The sequence below is a fragment of the Carcharodon carcharias genome, chromosome 10 (assembly GCF_017639515.1).
Source record: "Carcharodon carcharias isolate sCarCar2 chromosome 10, sCarCar2.pri, whole genome shotgun sequence".
In the NCBI taxonomy this organism is placed as follows: Eukaryota; Metazoa; Chordata; class Chondrichthyes; order Lamniformes; family Lamnidae; genus Carcharodon; species Carcharodon carcharias.
The window spans coordinates 43943566-43949565 of record NC_054476.1 but is presented as its reverse complement, the minus strand read 5'-3'; positions in this window follow the sequence as shown (position 1 = coordinate 43949565).

The window sequence follows — 6000 nt, the reverse complement described above, 5'->3', positions numbered from 1 at the left end:
CGGATGCTGGAAATCCAAAACAAAAACAGAAATACCTGGAAAAACTCAGCAGGTCTGGCAGCATCGGCGGAGAAGAACAAAGTTGACGTTTCAAATCCTCATGACCCTTCAACAGAACTAAGTAAATAGGGATATTGATGCTGCTTTAGATCTTGAGCTTCAAAGACCCAGAAATGCTTGTTTTTGAGAAAACTGTGTGCAGGGAGTTATAAGGTCTGTACAGGAGGGTTACTGCTGTTGCTGCTGCTGCACACTGACTCAGCGACATTTAGCAGCAGCAACGTGTGGCCTGGGACCCTGGACCTGGCCTTCCCTCTGCCACCTCTTAACTTCCCCAAGCTTCGGATTCACAGCCACACCGTGAGCTCTGGGCATTCCAGTCATATCTTACCATTTGGCCCGAACTCAAACTCCAGGAACTCGTGGCCAAGCTTGCCCTTGTGCCCCACATAATACTGCAGATAGAATTTACTTAACATGGTCCCCGTGCTGGCCGGCTCTGCGTTACACGTCATGCAGCTCCAACGGGTTGCGAGAGAATTTCCTCCAGTTCCGATTGTTGCCATCAATGAGCCCAATCCCTCTGCATGTGTTACTCCTGGAAACAAGTAGCTTCAACATTGGAGGCAGTGAGGATTAAAATCAACACCAGTCTTACAGATTGAAAATCCAGTCAGACAATTAATGGAGTGGATTTCACTGAGATCAGCGGAAAGCACAATCAAGTGGGGCGTATTACGGATGGCCAATCAGCAAAGGAGAGTTTACTATCCAGTGGAGAATATTAAAGACTTTAAATAGGAAGTGCTGGTGCGGTGCTCCAGTGCACTCCAGCAGCACATCCCTGCGATTATTCCATAGTTATACTTTTTGTGCTGGAAAATTACACTGTTCACCAGCAAAGTGAGTAACATATAATTTTCCTAGGTAGTTAACATAAATACTTTTGGTTCAACCCTGGTAAAACTTGATGTTTAAACTGTATAAGTTTATGAATTTACCCACCTACCCAGGAAAATTCCATGCAACACAGACCACTCTACAGATGCCCAGCAGGTGGTAACAGAACACTGTCTGACAACGGTTGATAAGTGGCTGCAAGGGCAATTTTCATCACATCTCTTGATGGCATCTCAGTCTCAACTGGCACCTCAGTTTCACCCATGCCCACTGGGAAGCACCTACAAGAAGCACAACTGGCTTCACCAAGGAAGACATCTGAGTCCTCTTCCAAGTCGTACAAGGAGCCTCACATTCCTGGGCCTGTTTTTCTTCCAGCATGTTGTGCTGCTTGCAATGAAACATATTTGGTATTGAGTACCACAGTCAGGACTAATCAATGGGCATGGGCAAATGTAGCATGTTATCCATATTCCATAATTCCTTCCTGTGCATTCTGGGCAACACCACACTCTTGACCCTCTTAAAGCAGCACTCATGATGAAACTTTGACTTTACATCCTGAGTAAGGCACCTATAGCCCTCCTATACCTACCAACTGCCTTGCATAACCCCAAAACACCTTCATCCACTTAAACATCCTCACAGTCCCTAACCTCACACTTCACCTTTCCTAGCAGAATTGCCACAGACAGCTTAGCTGAGCCTCATCCTCAGACATGTAGCCTTCTACTCACGTAGATTGTGATAAAGGAAATGTTTGCTTTGAAATATACTGAGCCGTTGCATTTTGACTTGTTACTTATAACTATTATGATAAACCAGGAAATGGATTATGTAATAGGTTTGGATCTCTTCATATAGGAGAGAATTCCAGGTAAGGTTCTGCAGGGTGAAAGAGGCCTGCTTTGGTGTCTAAGTTAAAAGCAAAATACTGTGAATGCTGGAAATATGAAATAAAAGCAGAAAATGCTGGAAAACTTCAGCAGGTCTGGCAGCATCTGTGGAAAGAGAAACAGAGTTAATGTTTTGAGCTCATATGACATATAGACTCAAAATGTAGGCCAGACTTTCCTACTTCTGTTGGCCATGGGCATGTTTGGCGACGTGAATAGACAATAATGTGAGAAGGCCAAGAATCCGTTTTAAGCCGTCGTGAATCCAGTTTATGATCATCTGCTCCGCCCGTCAACGGCAGGCTGCGTTTCCCATCGTCCAATGTCGGGAACTTAATTTTAATGCATTTGCGTCTCATCATTGTGCCCGCAGGCCGGAATCATCCCCACACATCAATTTTACCTCCCAGGTCAATGTGACTTCAGAACGGCGTGATTTACGACCACCATTAAAAGGCGTGCGCCTGGCGAGCTGAAATTTGAGGGGAACTCGGAGGTGAGGGCACACAACCTTGCACAGTGCTTGTGAGGATCGCCCTTAGGACATCAAGGAAGAGGTGCTGCACATTTTGTGGGGAGCACAGGCAAGTCGCTCTTCCTGGCTGGCTTTCAGTGCAGTGCTGGGGCAAGGGCTCCAGTGCAGGTGAGGTTGGGGGAGTGCCAATGCCGCACAGGCTGATGGAAGTACACAAACAAATGGGTGGGGATGGGGGAAGGTTAGGTGGAGGGTGAGGGAAGCAGCCATGCACTTAGAAAAGCTTGTCAAAAGTGAGCATTCTTCCACAGCTGAGACTGTTCAGCAGCAGCTCCTTTGACATGCTTGGAGTTGGGCTTCTGAAGTATTTCTGCGCACTCAAGCAACACAAAAGCGTGAAAGTGTCACCAAATGCTCCAGAATTTTTCACCCCTTGGGCGCAGACTGCAAATTAATATGCCTTTTAGGAGGCAGCAGAACAATTGGACGACTGAGCAAGTTGTAGAATCCCCTCGCAAAAGGCGGCCATGGCACAGTCGCTGGTGGAGGTGCTCACAGCCCCTTGCACTGTCTTTATTAAGATTTGGATCAGTATCCCTGATGGTTCAAGCTAAAAGCACAGCTTTGCAGTGCGGGTTAAGAGAATGCCTACGCCTGAGCTGAGAGCCCAGCATGGAATCCAGTGGCTGAAGCTGCTGCCAATCATCAAGTTGAGTGGGGCGGAGATGGGTGGGGTTTTGGACAGCCATGAAGCGCACTACACGCTGGCCATCCAAGTGGTAGCCAGCACTCTCCAGCATGTGTGAAGGGGCCTTGAGCCGCAGCTGGAGCCAGAGATTTAACCAAGAGAGGCCCATAGGACACATTTGCTAACCCAAGTATCTCTCTCTTTGATTCTGCAGAAGGAGAACATCCGGATCATGGAGCCTGGTGATCTAGCAGTATGCCTCATGGCTTACAGGGAACAGAGAAGAAGGAAAAAAGTGCAACAGAGGCGCCTGGCTCGCCAATGGGAGGAGCACTACCCTCAAGCTGAAGGTGCGGCAGGGTCTCCAGCACACACAGCTGAATATCCACAGCGAGCCATAGCTCATAGGTGCCTTGCTAGACCCAGGGTCAAGAGATGGCGCTTGTCATTCCTTCAGATGGCTGAGAACTAATGTCATCAAAGACTGCGCATGTTTAGGGCACTATTCAGTCACATCTGCCACCTGTTGCAGGATTTGGTGCCACAGGGACATGGAGGGCATCCACTGCCTGTGGCCATGAAAGTGACTAGGCACTCAATTTTTACACCGGTGTCTCCTTCCAGGGCTTCACAGGGGACCTGTGTGGAATCTTGCAAGCTTCCACACACAAGTGTATCTTTGTAAAGGCATAGAACTTTGTGCATTTCGCCCAGGATCAGACAAGCCAGGAAGCAAGAGCACTGGGGTTTGTGGTGATCTCTGGTTTTACACAGTTGCAGGGTGCCATCAACTGCACTCGTGGCGTCTAGACCTCAACAAGCAGTCAACAACATCAACCGCAAGGGCTTCCACTCGCTGAATGTTCAGCTAGTGTGCGACCACCACAAACGCATCCAACAGGTCTGCACATGAATCAAAGGGAGCGTCCAAGAGTCCCACCTTAGAAGGTCTCAGGTCCCTGATATCTTCCAGGGTCCACAGAGGCTGCAGGTTTCTCGGGGACAAGGGCTACCCACAGAGGATGTGGCTGAAGACACCCGTGCGGCGGCCTCAGACTGCAGCAGAGAGATGGTGCAACTCGGACTTTGATGGAGCAAAGGATAGGAATTTTGAAAATGAGGTTCCAGTGCCTCACAGGTCCAGTGGAGCACTGCATTATGTGTCACGCATCATCATAGCTTGCTGCACACTACAGAATGTGGTGCTGCAATGGGGGGAGAACCTGGTTGAGGAGGAGATGGAAGAGCTGTACATCTCTTCTGATAAGGAGGATGTCGAAGGGGATGAGGTGATGAGGTCCTGGAAGGCGAGGATGCCGGCGATGAGGCCATCCCACTGGCAGATGAGGCAAGCGTGCTCAGGATGCCCTCATAGCCGCAAGATTCATGGAAAATGATGATGATATACAGTAAGGAGAGTCCTGACATCCTCACATTGCATCTGCGAACCTTTGACTCCTGTGTGGCTGATGGCAGCGCACTTACCCTCAGTGCTCAATCTCATTTCATGGGGATGCAACAGAGGCCTGTATACTCATAAAATTCCTGGAGGGTGATGACGACATGCAGTAAAGACGCTTCATAGATCTCCAAATTGCCTCTGTGAATGTTTGACTCCTGCCTGGCAGAGGGCAGCTCACTTGCGCTCTGTAAGCAGGGTCATGTCATGAAGATGCAGCTGTGAAACTTTAAGTGCACCTGATCCTTTGGCAGCCTTCAGCACCTGTACTCTTCAGGACCACACAGTCACCAGATATTGAAGAGATGGGGGCCAGCCCCACCTCATAGGTGCTGAGAGCACACAGAAAATGGCGGAACTCTGCTGAGTCTGCCCACGAACTTCTGGCAGCAATGATAAGCACCATCGAGGTGCAGGCATCACTGATGTGTCCAGTTAGTGTGAAGCTGGACCATCACTTTGGTCTGAAGGTTACACACTGCACAGGGAAGAGGCCCTGGACTGAGACACCTGCCTTTATCTTGTTTCACAAGGTTTCACATCTGAGTGACACAAAAGCTGCTCATCAGAACAAGGAGCTAAAGGCAGGGAGACATTCTTAGGAGTTTATTTACAATAGTGAACATTATGTGCAAGTGATTAACACCTGTGACCACACTGTGAAACTACAAATTCTTAACCTTCCTAACCCTGCCACTACACCTTGGTGCTCCCCCGATATCCACAGTGGAAGTGTGGGCAGCCTGCTGACTGCTACACCCTGCCTGTGATAAACTTGATACCTTGATGGGCATCATCTGGAGGGCTGAGACCTGGAAAGGCCTGGCCTGCTTTGGGTATCCTGCTGTGGGTCAAGTGCACCTGCTCGGCCTATGGAGCTGGAGATGATGGGGTCATATTAAGAGGGGATTTGGATCGGCCGGACGTTCCCGGGGCCACCTGGCTGAATAGCCCAGGATTGTTGAGCTCCTCCCTATGGGTGCCCGAAGGCCCCTGGCTAACTCCTTGAGCTGGCAGTGAGCAAGATGCCAGTAAATGTGTGATGGGCTGGCGAATGTGTAAGTTGAGAGTGATGAGATGGTTGACTTACCATGGCTGCACAAATGCGATTATTCATTCTTTTAATGCACTGGATGGCCGACCTCTTGGCACTGACCACCTTTGCCACCTCCCAAGCCGGAGTGGCGAGACTGATGGGCCTCCTGTGGCAATAGTTGGGGTAGAGGACATTGCAGCAGGCCTCAACAACGCCCAAAAGGTGCCCCAGGGATGTGTCACTGATTTGGGGGGGCTGTACTCTTCTTGGCTTTTGGGTCCATGTCTTCACTGGAGCTGCAAATATTGAGAAGTGTGTGTGCGGTTGCAGTTTAAATATGGTGCCCAGAGTGAGGAAGCGGTGAGGCAATGGCGTGGCGGGCAAATCGGAAGCTGCCCGCCACCAACACGGCGTGTTACCTGTGACTGCATCATTTATGAGGAGGGAAGGGGGTGATACGGTGTGAAAATCACGTTGTTTTTCATGCCCGCTACTGCATTTTGTGAAAACCTGGGTGATTCAGCCCGTTAACTCTGTTTCTCTCTC